The 14478-nt window shown below is 58.4% G+C and overlaps 1 protein-coding gene across 1 annotated transcript in view; it reads left to right on the top strand.

Annotated features, from left to right (window-relative positions):
- Positions 1-644: 644 nt before the first annotated feature.
- Positions 645-14478, top strand: part of ADGRB2 (adhesion G protein-coupled receptor B2) — a 61011-nt gene continuing 47177 nt past the window's right edge. Inside the window, exon 1 of the mRNA XM_048326975.1 lies at positions 645-745. The gene's annotated coding sequence lies outside the window, so the exon portion shown is untranslated. The remainder of the gene's footprint in view (positions 746-14478) is intronic.

Raw genomic sequence — 14478 nt, 5'->3', positions numbered from 1 at the left:
ACGCCGGAATCGACCCACGCCGAGCTCTCCCTCCAATCCAGGGGCTCATCCAGAGCTCCGGCGCCTGCGGCTGCTCCCGCTGGCGGCTGCAGCTCCCTCGCTCCTGGCAGCGCTCCTGGATCGTCACCACTTCACACCCTCCCTGCCCGCCCCTGGAATTCTCGCCCGGCTCCGCAGGGCGCCGCGAAAATGGGGATGGGTATGGGGTTCAGCACCGCCCTCCCACCCATCCCATGCTCTGCATCCAGCGTGGAAATGCAGATCCCAGCACCTCCAGCTCTTCTCCTGCCTCATTCCCCACCTGGAACACCAGGAGAGGCAGAGGTTGGGATGATGGCTCAGCATGGATCTGCTCTGTGTGGTCGGAGCCGAGCTGGAGTGGCAGCCGCTGGGGCTGACCCGCCTTGAAAATCGGGAGATAAATAAATAAATGATAAATAAAGCGCTCCTCTGTCCTCCCGGGGCCCTCCAGCCCTTTCCCTCTCTTTCCCTCCGTTAATTAATTTAATGGCTTTATGATTGCGGAGAGATTAGCTGGGAGATATAGAATCTATATATAGAGGTATGGAGGGGACTATAGATAGCGCAGGAAAGCGAGAACAGCCCCCACTCCCCTGGATTTGGGAAGTTTGGGAGCGGAGGGGAGGCCGTGCCGCCGCAGGACGTGGATGGAGAGCCTGGATGCGGCCGGCTCACGGCAAAGCCCGGGAGATGCTCGCTGGGATTTAGGAGGGCTGGCAGGAAGGTGAGTGAGGGGATCCCAGGGGTTGGAATTGGAGCTGGATGGAGCTGAGGGAGGGGGCAGCAGCGTGTCCTGCCCTGGGGGAGTGGGACAGGGGGGGTGACAGCGCCCTGGAGGTCACAGCACCCTCTGCCACTGCTTTGGCGTCCCCTGGGTGCCCGGTCTGGCTGTGCCATGGAGCCTGCAGGGTCCTGGCAGAGATGGAAAAGCTCTGGCTCCACCCCACCAGGGCTGTGGTACCACTGTCAGCACCCCGACGTGTCCCCATTGTCACACTTGTTCCCTCGTCTCTCCAGATCAGGAACCTGGGGGAACGTGGGCGGGCACGCCCCATAAAGCGGCTTTTGGGGCGTTTTTGAGCTCAGGGGGATCAGCAAGGAGCAGGGATGACCCTCTGGCTCTTCCCTCTTTCCATCTGTACTCCCAGCCCAGTCCGCTGCCACCGTGCCTGGCAGGGTTGTGACAAAAGCCGTCCCTCTCCCACGTCGCAGCCAGCCTTGATCCCTCTGTGCCGCTGCTGTCACCGCTCCCTGGCAGCTCCCTTTGTGCAGGGAACAAAGCCAGGCTCCCAGGGAACACGAGTCTATCGCAGGATCGACAGCTGTCACCGAGGGAACATCCAGGAGAAGCCGCTGGCCCCTTCCCGCGGTGCCAGGGACGGGGGCGAGGCGGGGCTGAGCCCCCCCAGCTCGTGGCAGCAGCATGGGCTGAGGCTGGAATTTGGGGTGATGCTCCTGTGCTGGTGTTTAGTCCCCTTGGAGCACCGTGGCTCATCCCAGGGATGTCCCAGGGATTGTCCTCAAGGGACGACTTGTCCTTGTGTCACCCGCAAGCTGGTGGCTCTTTCCTTCCTGGCTCCCAAGAATTTGCTTCCTTGGCGTGGAGGGAGCTGGGGGCTGATGCTGGAATTGGGGGTGATGCTCCTGCAGTGGTGTTTGCTCCCTTTGGAGCTCATCCCAGGGATGAGGAGGCACAGGGACACCTTGTCCTTGTGTCACCCACAAGCTGGTGGCTCTTTCCCCTTTGGCTCCCAAGAATTTACATCCTTGGGGTTGAAGGAGACGTGGGCTGAGGCTGAAATCGGGGTGATGCTCCTGCACCGGTGTTTATTTCCCTTGGAGCACCATGGCTCATCCCAGGGATGTCCCCAAGGGACGCCTTGACCTTGTGTCACCCACAAGTTGGTGGCTCCTTCCTTTCATCCTCTCAAAAATTTACATCCCTGGGGTTCAGGGAGCTGGGGGCTGATGCTGGAATTTGGGGTGATGCTCTTGCACCGGTGTTTATTCCCCCTGGAGCACCATGGCTCATCCCAGGGATGTCCCTCATCCATGGGGGACTGGGACACCTTATCCTTGTGTCACCCACAAGCTGCTGGCTCTTTCCTTGCTGCTTCCCAAGAATTTGCATCCGGTGGGGTTCAGGAGACGGGGGCTGATGTGATGCTCCTGCACCGGTGTTTAATCCCTTTGGATCACCGCAGCTCATCCCAGGCATGAGGGGACACATGGATTTGTCCTGGTGTCACCCACAGGCTGTTTCCTGCCTTCCTCCCAGGAATTTGCACCCCTTGGGGCTGCACTGGGACGGACGGGAGGTGCCAGGCCCATCCCGGCCGTGCCCGCGCGGCTCCGTGGGCAGCTCCGGAGCGCTCCCGGTGCCCATCCATGAGCCCGGACGCCGCGATCGTGTTGGAATCTCCGGAGGCAGCGAGGCGCAGATTGACTTTGACAAACACGGCCCAGAAGCTGCGTCGTGGCGGATGCAAATTATTCAGCAGCTCCCGGGAAAAACGCGCTGTGACAGCGAGTGCCGGAGGGGGGGAAAAGGGGCTGTGACACCCTGTCACATCCTCTGCCAGCAGCAGCTGCGCTGTCCCCCCGCCCCCGGCACCCTCCCGGCACAAAGCGAGGGGGGACAGGCGCGGGGGTCCCCAAAGGAGAGGCTGGGAGGTGACAAAAGGGGGTTTGGCCGAGGGATGGAGCCGCCGGAGCCGTCGGAGGTGGCAGCAGGTCCATGGATGATGCTCGCGCTGAGGAGCTCGGGTGCAGCTCCAGGCAGGCTGGGGAGATACCCAGAGCATCCCAGTTCATCCCAGTTCATCCCAGGATTGCATTTTGCCTCATGGGGCTGGTCTGGGTGTGGGATTAAGCCCCGGGGGTGTTTGGGAATTGGCCGGGAGCTGATAACGGAGATACGGATCTGTAAGGCGTCTCCCGAGGTCACTTTCCCGATGTGATTCCCGGGATCACTTTCCCCATCTCATTCCCGGGATCCCTTTCTTCGATTCCCGGGATCACTTCCCCTATCTGATTCTCCAGGTGCCGGGCAGGTGGATCTGGCAGGAAAATCTGTTCTCACCTGAGATTCAATTCACGCTCGGAAAATAAATCCCTCCTGGCTGCGAGCCTGCGGCAGGACCCTCCCCGAGGATGTCCCCAAGTGGGTGACATTAGAATTGGACATCTCAGCCTTTCCCGGGATGTTCTGGACCCAAAAAGCTGCTGTTTCCATGAAGAAATTCAGGTTTGGAGCCCATCCCCTGCCCCATTCCCAGGCTGACACATTTTGCCTGGCTCCCAGGCCCCACAAAATCCGAGGCCCTCGCGAATTCCCGGGATCAGGCATGCAAATCCTGAGGAGGAGAACGAGGAGCGAGCTACAAGGGGAGAAGCTGTTGGGAGCCAATCCCTCTCGGAGGTGGCATTTAAGCAGATGGAGGAGTGGAGTGGAGCTGTCTGAGGAGGATGTGATGGAAATGTGAATATGGAGAGGAGGCTCCGGCTGCCTGCCGGGAGCCGGGATCGCCGTGCAACAACATCCCCCAGCCACTGCCCCCCAGCCATCCCCGTGTGCAGGCCCTTGGGAATGGCAGGAAGGGATTTTAGGGACCGTTAAAGGGATTTTTGGGAGGTGGATAGGGCTGGATCACCCTTTGGAAAAGCTCTCACTGCCTTTGCTGCCCTCGCTCCGGCTCTGCCTGGGAAAAGACAGGGAATGTGGCACATGGATGGTGCCAATTCCACGCCAGGAATTGCTGGGACAGCAGAGCTGCTGCGTGACGCTGGTGGCTGGACCAGAGAGCCTCCCGTGCCAAACCCTCCCAGCTCCAAGCTGGATCCTCATTCCAGAGGGTTTGGAATTAATATTTATCTATCAGCGGCTGCTAATGAGGCCTCTCAGTGATGCTCCTGCTTTGCGTTGGAGCAGATAAAGGCGGGTGATGTGCGAGAGGAGCTGCGGGCTGGCTCGGGGATGTGCTTTGCCTCCAGATCAATACCAGGGCTCAGCTAAAATTTTCCATGATGTTTTCCACGTTCTGCTTCTCGGGGAGGGGGGACACGTGGTGGGAGTCGGGATTTTCCCCTCCAGGTGTTTCCCTGTATTTCCATGGCTCGGCGTCCCGGTGCTGTGGCAGGGCCAGGGATGAGCGGGGCAGGAGGGAGGATTCCTCCCGGATCCCTCTCCATGCTGCTTCCCATCTGCTGGATTATTTCAGCATTTAATTATTTACCGCAGGCTGTGTGGGCAGCTGTACAGAGGCAGTTATTGCTTAATTGAGCTACTTGACTCCAGTGCTGCCAAAACAGGAACGGGAGCGGAAAAAAAAGGATCCCCCTCCTTGTCGGGCAGCTCGGGAAGCAGGGACAGCACAATCCCCTGGGAAAGATCCGGCTTTCCAGGGGAAATCTGGGGTGCTGCCACCCTCATCCCACCTTGCTCCCGACTGAGGGAAGCTCCAGGGAGCGGTGCCAGAGCCGGGATGTTCCAGGCAGGTGACCAGCGGTGGCAGTGGCCTGCCAAGGGGGTGCCAGCACCCATCTGCCAGGTATCCCATGCCTGGAGCCGGGATGTCCCCAGGAATCTCTGCTCTTCCCCATCCACCAGCAGAGAGCTCGGGGTGTCGCCTCCAGCTGGGACTGGCAATGAGTTTTGCGGCGTTTTCCCATTTCCCAAAGGAAATCCAGCCCCAGGCTCTCCTCGCCCCTTCCACCGCTGTGACCTCCCCGTCTGGCACCAAGCCTGGTGTCCTCAGGACCCCGTGCGCCTCTGGCTGGCGGTGGAGCAGCTCCATCCATCTCTATTTCCCAGGGAACACAGAGCTCCGTGGATGAAAGCTTGGGATAATTGATATTATTATGGAATCCAGCAGGATGCAGATTGGCACCGAGCGAACATCTGCCGGCTGCTCCTCAGGGAGCCCGGGGGAGACAGGAGGGAGAGGGGCCGATCCCATTTTCCTCGGGAGTGACGATGGGAAGGAGGATGAAGTAAGGAAAACCCGGGGGTGTGTTTTGGGATGTTCACGTGGGGGCATGCAGCCCCTGGGGTGTGGGATTTGGGATGGGGCTAGGGGGGGTTTTCACATCCAGAGGCATGGATGGGGTTTGGGATGGAGTCTGGGATGGGCCCCAATCAGAACTGGGGATTTATTGCCCTCCAAAAGCTGCGCGAGCCTGGAGGGAACACTTTGGGATGTGTAAAGGAGGGACGGGAGCCATAAATGTGCTCCGGGATGCTCCCGGTGCTGGCACAGTGACAAGGCCGGGACCTTTGGCTCCTCTCAGCCCATCAATCACTGAATCCATGCCCTGCAGCCTCCTGCTGGCATTGCTGGCATGGGGAATGGGATGGTGGAGGTGACAGGGACAGCAGGGACAGCAGGGACAGAGGGAACACTGCCAGGCCCAGGTCCCGGCGGGTCCCTTTGTTGGCTGCAGCCCCGAGCACTCCGGGGTGGCCAAAGAGGAGCCGATCTGTGGCTTGGGGACACGGAGGTGACCCCAGCGCTGGCATCACGGCTGGTTTGGCATTTCAGAGGCTCTGGCTGTCACCTGCAGCCACCTCGCTCCTGTTCCCAGCCTGGCGGGAGAAATTACATCATTTATAGAGGCTTTTTATTTCCTTTTATTTCCCCCCTGGTGTGGCACAACCACAACCACGCTGCCTCCGCAGCGCCGCTCTCCCTGCCCCTGTCCCTCTCCAGGCTGTCCCCAGGGCTTTTGTGCCTTCATTCCCCTCAAGGAGTGGCTGCCAGGACAGCACAAGGGGGACGCCGAGCTGCCATTCCTCTGGGAATTTGGGATGTCACACAGCCCACAGCGACCCCCGGCTCCATCCCTGGTCCTTTATGGCTCCCTGTCCCCTCAATGTTTTGGGGTTCAGCGCAGAGAGGGCGAGCCCAGCACGGGGCAGGGACAGGGCCACCTAATTAGGGTCACCACGGAGTTTTGGGGGACTCGTGGGCCCCTAATGAGACCCTAATGAAGGTAACAACAGGACTGGGTGGGTTGGGGTGGATTTGCAGCTCATCCACTGCAGGATGTGCAGCTGTGCTGCCTGGGAGGAGGAGGAGGAAGAGGATGGAGCAGGAGGAAGCTCCTGCCCTGTTGGGGAAGGTCGAGCACATGATGGGAAGCTCAGAGCACCTCTGGCCCTGCCTGGGACCCCGTGGTCCCCAAACTGGGCCACCAAAATGGGCCACTGGGCCAGGCCACCAGGATGTGGGGACACTGCTGCTGGGGGAGTGGGGAGGGGGGACAGCTTGGGGTCACCCCTGGGCTCCCTTGCGTGTCCCAAGAGCCGCAGCCACGCGCGTGGGGGGAGCACCGAGCTGCGTGTGGAGCAACAAATTAATTAAAGCCATCAAATAAAGCCGCACAACAGCCCCAGCGGGGCTAACGCAGGCTCTGGGTGCGTTTAGGCACGAACGCCCTGCCGGGATGGGCTCTCATTCCCAGCCTTTAATCCCGGTTTTCTCCTCCCCGCCCCGGCGGCTCCCGGCGCGGGTGCCCGCATCCCTCGGGAGCCGCGCTGTCAGCTCGCATCTCTCTCCGGGAGCATCCCGGCACCATTCCCAGCCTGTCTCCCGCAGCCCCAGCTCCGCCGGGCCCCCGGCGAGCGAGGATCAAACCGAATTAGCGTGAAGCTCTGGCAGAAAGATCCAGGGAAAGCCGAGCGATTCCCGAACCCGCTGGAGAGGGGGAGAGCGCGGCGAGGGAAGGGGCTCGGCGTGTTGTGGTTTTTGATAAATTCTTGATAATCGTGCCTGCTCGAGGAGCTGGCGGGATCCTCGTGTTGATGCAGGAAAAGGAGGAATCCCGAATCCCGGAGTTTCGGAGGAGCGCGGGGAGGGTTTTGCCGGGATTGGGAATGGGAATGGTGGCGTCGTGCTGCTGGAGGAGGTGCTGGGGCGGGGTCCTGCGTGTCCAGAGCCATCCTCAGTGCTGGCTTGCGTCCCAATCCATCCCCAGGTTCAAATAATCTCAGGAAAAGGAGTTTTCCCAGGAAATCTGGGCTCCCTCTCGCCCACCACCACCTTTTCCCAGGGAGCTCGGCGCGATGTCACCGAGCCCGGCTGGCCCTGTCCCCTCCCGCCAGGATGGCATCCAGCGGAAGGACATGGACGATTTCCCGGGATATTGGAGGCTTAATTACTCGGTCTTTGGGAATTTAGGAATTAAGAGTGGAAAAATAAACCAGGGCTGGGTGTAAAGGGAGGGGCGGCGGGTGGGATTTGGGGAAATTTTAGAAGGGGGCGCATATTCCTGTGAGAAGGGCAGGGGGAAAAAAGGAAGGGAAGGGAAGGGGGGAAAAAAGGAAGAAGGGAAGGGAAAAAAAAGGAAGAAGGGAAGGGCGTGGTGGAGCCGCTCCAGCGCTGTTTTGGTGCCGGGAGCGCAGCTGGAATTTCCCAGCCCAAGGATCTCCAAAGCCGCATCGGGAGAAGCCATCCCGCCGGGAAGGGACAGGGAGTTTGTCTCGCTGCCAGCTCGTGCTCGTCGCTGCCGCGCGCCAGCTTGTGCTGCTAATTGTCTGTTAATTGTAATGGAGCTGTAGTCAGGGGTGCTTTAATTAGCGCCGCGCCTCATCCAGGGAGCGGCTCACCGGAGCTCCAGGGCTCCGTGCCGGGCTTGCGGCACTCAGGGATGGAGGAACAGGCGTTCCTGTGGCATGGAATGTGCAAGGAATTCCTCGGGGAGAGCGCTGGGATGGCGCTGGAATGAGCAAGGGGAGGAGAGGGTCTTCTACTGGATTTTTGGAGAGGCCTCGACTACGGAGGGGTTTAATCCTGGGGGGGCTGTGGGATGCTGATCCCATTCCCAAAATGATGGGAGCAGGGAAGGAGCCTGAGGGGATCACTCTGCTCTGCTCAGCTCCACGGAGCTGCCTGGCGGCCCGGAATTTATTGGGTTTTTATCCTGAATACCCTTGGAATTGCCGCTCTGCGCCGAGCCCATCCCGGCGTTTCCTCTCCATTTCCCACTTCCATAAAACGCTGTGTTTATAAATCAGCTCCCATCCCTCCCTTCCCGCCCTTCCCGCCCCCTCTGTGCCGTGCCGGGCTGTTCCTGACTCATGGGATGTGGGGTTGATGTCTGTGGCGAGCTTCGGGAAAGCCAAAATCCTCCTAAACTGGAGCGGGACAATTCCAGCCGGCAGCGTTTTCCCTGGAATGCTCCAGCCCTGACCTTGGGACAGGACCAGGGACATCCGTGAGTGTCAGAACAGCCCCAAAGTCTCCTTCCCTCAAAATCCCATTTTCATCCTTTCCCCTGCACAATTTCCACCCCAAACATCGGGAAAGGAGAGGCTGATCCACCTTATCCAAAGTTTTTCCAGCCAAAATGATTCCTTTCCTCAAAATCCCGCTTTCACCCTTTTTTTCTCCGCCATTTCCACCCCAATCGATGGGAATGGAGAGGCTGATCCTCTTCATCCGAAGTTTTTCCACCCCAAATATCAGGAAAGGAGAGGCTGCTCCCCTTTATTGGAAGTTTTTCCACCCCAAATCCTTTGCTCCGGCAGCGTTTTTTTGGGTGCAGCGCTGCTCTGAACCCCCTCTCTCATCCAGCATCTCCCAATATTCCAAAATCGGTGCCTCCCTGCGATTTGGGAGCTTTGGGACGGCTGGAATGAAGCAGGAGGGTCTTTCCCAGCAGCCCCAAAAACAGTTGTCAGAGCTGCTTCGTGCGCTCCCGTATTTTCCCACCGATAAAACTCCTGCCTCAATTATCCCGTTTTTTATCTTTATGGCCCTGGCCGCTGCGGGAGATATTGGATCCATATCGGAGCGGAAGAGGACATGAAAAAAGCTCCTAAAAGCGGAGAGGAGATCAGTCACCCGCCGGCTGAAATACGGGGCTGTGATTAAGCATCCCCAGAATTTATGGCCCTTAAAATGTGTTCCACACTGAGCCGGGAGCTGGATCCTTTGGAGAGCCCGGGACTGGCATCATGGAGAGCGGGGACACCCCGCCAGAAAAACCCTCAGAGCCTCAGGGTTGTGATTTTGGGACGGTGATCAGCGATTTGTGCTGGGGTGGAAGGAGGTGACAAGGAGCAGAGAGAGGCGGGGACAGAGAAGATTTGCAGGAGCTGGGAATTAATTCTGGAAGTCCCGCTGAGGGCAGGATCCGTGTCCTGTGGCTGTGAGGACGCTGTCACCCCCCCTGACACCACCTGGGCGCGTTTTGGGGTGGTTTTAGGGTTTGATGTCCAACCCCTTCCTTGCTGCTGCTCCATCCCCGGAGCCCTCGGTGCCCCTTTTCCAAGGGGAACATTTATCCCGAGGATGTTTTATGCTCCTCATCCATTCCCTGTGCTGATCCAGGTGTTTGCAATCCCTGCGCCGGGGTTATGATGTGTATTAAAAAACCCCAAAAATCAATAGGAAAGGGCCAGCGGGGATGGCAGCGCTCATCCATCACCAGCCGCGAGCCGTCACCGTGGCCGAGGATTATCCCGGGAAAAGGACCCTGGAGCTCCATCCCCACGGCTCCTCCTGGGAAGGGGGGGTTTGGTCTCCCACCTCTGCTCGCCCCCTGGTCGCCCTGGCCATCCGTCACCCGGCCGAGGGGGTGGCAGCAGGGCAGGGCGTGAGGAGACAGGGATGGATGGGGAAGGGCTCGGCGGCGGCGGCGAGGATGGAACGCGGCCTCGGGAAGGGTGCGGGAGGGGAGGCGGGAGATTTGGGATTGGTGGGACAGCGCGGGAGCTGCCCAGGGCAACCCCAGTTCGGCTGCTCTGGACAGGGTCTGTGGGACAGCGTGGGATTCTTGGATATCGATGGATATCGATGGATATCGATGGATATCGATGGATATCGATGGATGGAGGCCACTGGAAATTTGGGACAAGCCCAGGTGACCCCCAGGACCCACCAGCCCCTGGGTGCCGAGGGTGGGGGGCTGCTGCTCTCGCTCCTGGGTGCCCAGGCAGGAGGAGGGAACTGGATTTTTTTTCTGGATTTTCCTGGATTATCCGGCAGCAAGGAGGCGTTGCAAGAGCTCGGGAACCTGGTTTGGGATGTCCCTCAGAGCTCGGTGGCTCTTTGTCGCTCCCCAGCTGTTTTTGGGGGATTTTTTGTGGCTCTTCGCGTTCGTTGCTGGCCCCGATGTGTGAGCAGGGAGGGAGGACGAGGAAAAATCAGCCGGGAACGGTGCCGGGATTGCCCCCCAAGTCGCGCTGGCAGCCTGGCACCTCTGGTTTATCCCAAATCCCGCCCCGGAGAGCCTGGAATGTGTGTTCCTGGTGGGGAAAGAGCCACCCCTGCGGCGCTCCGGGGGTGGGGACTGTCACTTAACAGCGCTTAATGAGCACTTCCAGCATTATGGAAATTCGCTTTTCACCCCGAGCAATCCGACAAGAGCGGGCGCCTTTTTTTTTTTTTTTTTTTTTTTTTTTTTTTTTTTTTTTGTGTCCCTTTTCCCTTTAATCTCGCCACGGATCGCTCTTTTCTTCTCTCCTCTCTGCTCCTTTTCATTTAGCAGCAAAGCGGGCCGGAGATCCCACCGGCTGCGGAATTCCAGCGGGGGCCGGCACATTCCAGAGGCAGGCACCACCTGGATACCTGAGACCCCTCCCCGAGCGGCCTTTTCCTCCGTTCTGATCCTATAAATCCCTCCCCACACCCCTCAGCACCTGGGCACGAGCATGAAGAAAACGCTGGAGAAGCTTTTGGACCCTCAGGATTCGGAGCTCCAGGAAAAATCCTGGATGTCGCATCCTTGGAAGTGCCCAAGGCCGGGTTGGATGGGGCTTGGAGCAACCTGGGATAGCGGAAGGTGGAACTGGATGGGTTTTAAGGCCTCTCCCAACCCAAAATTCTCCGTGAAGAGCCCCCAAATCCCATCCTGTTGATCTGAGCACGCACGTGTTGGATCAACCCTTCGGAAAAAACACTTGGCTTCGTACACATCCGCCTCCTGGAAGTACTTTGGAGCTCCTTCCCTTCCTAATTATTCCTGGGATGAGCAGGCAGCTCGAAGACCTGGGAGGAAACGTGTCAGCCACACAACGATTTCCTTGAGATCTTTTTTTTTTTTGCCTCTCCCCCCCTCCACCTCCTTCCAATGAAAGTTGGCTAATGGCTCGTTGCGAGAAAAATAATTGCCACTGATTTCTCCAAATTGCAGAAAATGTATTAATGACGCTTTTTTTTTTTCCCCTCCCCGAGACAGAAATAACGCAATTTGCATTTAAATGCGCCCCATCTTTGCAAACTCCGCTCGGTGTTTTCTTGCAGCCACATTAAAAAGAAAAAAAAACCCAAAAAAACCCCATAATACGGAGCGATTTCAGCGCCTCGGGGCACGAGCAGGTGCCGGGGGTGGGGACAGGGGGTGGCTCCAGCTCGGGGTTGTGGCACTGCCAGCCCCGGTGGCACCGGGAATTGGAATTCCACCGGGAATTCAGCCGGGAATCTCCAAACCTCTCCCCGTGCTGCCGGAAGGGAAAGCGGAGCTTGCTTCTCTTCATTAATAACTCGTCCCTTAATTTTACTGCTGCTTCATTAGCCAGACCCCACAGGGAATGGTGAAACCAGGGATTTATGGAGTGGGACACGAATGCCCCGGGATGGGGAAGCTCCAGGAACGGCCCCGTAACGCGGGGTGAGGATATTGGGGTGTCCTGTGCTGCTTCTCGGCAATGGGTGAGCACATGAGAGGTTCTGGGGTCATCAGGTCCCTTTCCCGCCTTTCTATCCCGCAGGAATCCCATTCCAGGGATGATGTTGGAGGGGTGCAGGGATTTGGGATCATCCTCTGTCCCCCGGCCCTGCACCCCCGTGCTCTCCTCCATCGCGGCTGCTGTGGTTTAATTCTTGATCAGGCATAAAATCGCTCGGGTTTAGGAGATCAGGATGGGCTCAGAACTGTGGAAACTGGACTTTTCCCTGGATTTGGCAGGGCTGAGGAGCTGAGAGTGAAATTCCCCCCGGTAGTTTCAGCCAGAGATGAAGAAATGATGATAAATCCTTGCTCTAATCTTCCTCTTCCCGAGGATCCTTCCCAGCTCCTCGTGCCCAGCTGGGCTGGGAAACTGAGGCACGGGGCAGCGGGGAGGATCTGGGGGTCTGAGGGATGATTTCCTGGGAGCTCAGGGTCTCCCTGACTCCTGGGATTCCTCCCTCCCACCTCTTGTTTTGGGATAAACGCGTTTATCTGGAGAAGGGAAATATTTGCTTTATCCCTAGAAAAATAACTCGGTTCCTCCCATCTGTGGGGTCGCTGTTCGTGCGGGCAGGACCCTTCCTGGGGAATGATTTCCCGGGAATTCACTGCTCCGCTGCAAAAGGAAAACCGGGAAGGAGAAATTCCAGGCGGGATTTGCCTGGGTGCGAGCTTGTGAGCCCCTTCCTCTTCCACCCAGGCAGTTTTCCAGGATGCTCAGGGATCCCGTTCCATCCGTGAAAGAGCGGTTTTGGGGTTCAGGATGCTGGGAAGTGCTGGGAATTCCTCAGGGGCGGATTTAATTCACCCACTTGTGTTTTATGTGCGGCTCCCCGGGCTCCTTCGGCTCCAGAAAAAGCAAAATTTTACCCTAAAAGCTAAAAGGAGGAGGGAAAAAGCATTCCCAGCTTTATTCCCTGCTCCCTGCCCTCTCCCGCCTGGCTCTTTCCAACACCTTCTGCTCTTCTCCCTCCTCCTCCTGGGGTTGCAGAACCTATGGAAAGGGCAAAAAATTCCCTCTTGGCATCCCCAGCCTGCGCCACATCCCGGTGTCGGGACTCATCCCGGGTGTTCCCATTCCTTGGAGGGGAGTGGAGGCACAGGATGCCCCAATCCATGATGTGCTTCCATGGTGCGCACGATATTCCCTGGAAAGAGGATCAGGATGCAATTCCAGGGGTTTTTATGGAGCCACCGTGCCCTCGGAGTGTCCCCAGCAAGGCCGTGGCAGTGGGGGACCTCTCCAGCCTCTCTCTCCTCCCGGAGCTCTCCCTCCCTTCTCTCCCCTTGTGTTTTCCTTGCAAACGGCTCGCCTTTGAAATTCAAATGTTGCCGTGGCCCTTTCCTCACCCTCCGCAGGAATATCTCCCTTTTCATCTGAAAATAATTAACAAATGAACAAAACTCCTGTGTGAAATTAAAATTCATGCCCAGAGGTGACCTTTGAAGCCCAGCACTGCTGCTGGCTTGGGTTGGGTGTGGAGATTTTCCCTTCTCTCTTTTTTGTTTTTTATTTCTCACGCTCTCCACAGCTCCAGAGGGCTCCTTTCCACCTCCTTTTCCCTCTCTCTCTTTTTTTTTTTTTTTTTTAATTGCCATAAACTGCATTCCTCCAGGGATGCTCTGCCTCCCACCGCCAGTCCTGGATGTCCCCGTGGGCTCCAAAATCTGCCCCTGGAGAGGGAGCTCAGCTCGGGCACAGCGGGCACAGCGTGTGGGATTTCTCTGGGATCAATAAGGTCATTAAATCCCCACCAGCCGGCGGGGCCGGGCTCCATCTGCCCGCTTGGCAGCCGGACACGGGGTCGGGGTCAGCTGCCACGGGAAGATAATTGTTTGTAATTAATAACAAAGGGATTCGCAGCAGGAGCCCTGCCCAGGGCAGGGAAATTCCCATGGGATCCCCTTGGGGATGGAGATGTCTCATCCCGGCTCGTTTGGTACTCAAGGATTTGCTTAGCTCCGTGCTGGGACTCACTTTGGGATCCTCTTGCCTGCTGGGATGGACTTTTCCCGCATCCCCCCCTGGAGAATCCAGCCGCAGAGTGGTTTCCTCCTGGAAGAGGAAGGAAATTTTGAGCCGGGAACGCTTCCAGGTGCAGCCTGGGGTGCCTGAACCGAAGGAATTCTGGTTCCCTTTGGTCTGGCCTTGCTTGGAATTCCAGTTGGGATGGATGGAGGGATGGATGGATGGATGGATGGATGGATGGATGGATGGATGGATGGGCTGGGACAACCCGGTGCCGAGGGTGGAGTTTGAGGAGCAACAAGGGCAGGAATGAGCCAGGGCATGAGGAGGAGGAGGAGGAAAGGCCTTTTCCCATCATGGAAACAGCCCCGCTGGCTTTGCCCTGGCGTCCAGGTGGATCCCAGCACGGGCTCCACTCCAGGGTTGCTCCCTGAGGATGCTCTTTGGGGCTGCGCGAGGACTCTCCTCCCATCGGAGCTTGGGGGTTCCACCTCCCGTCCTCCATCCCTGGCTCTGGGGAGCTGGGAAGGAGCAGGGAAGGAGCAGGGAAGGAGCAGACCCCCCGGCCCCCCCGCGAAGGCACAGCCGGCTCTGTAATTAAGCCAAGTGGGAAAGGTTGCCATGGCACCAACAGCAAAGAAACGAAGCTGCACCTTTATGGCTGCTCCAGAGCCTCCGGGCGTTCCCAGCCCCTCTGCCCGGGGCGCTGGGGAGCCGTGGGACACAGGGGACCCCCTGCCAGCCCCTGATCCCTGTTCCGCGTTGGTGGCGGGGTAGAGGCCTCGGGATGTGGGCAGCGGGACCCCGGGGCCGTG

The sequence above is a fragment of the Corvus hawaiiensis genome, chromosome 23 (genome assembly GCF_020740725.1).
Source record: "Corvus hawaiiensis isolate bCorHaw1 chromosome 23, bCorHaw1.pri.cur, whole genome shotgun sequence".
Taxonomy (NCBI): Eukaryota; Metazoa; Chordata; class Aves; order Passeriformes; family Corvidae; genus Corvus; species Corvus hawaiiensis.
This window is presented reverse-complemented; position numbering and strand designations above follow the sequence as displayed.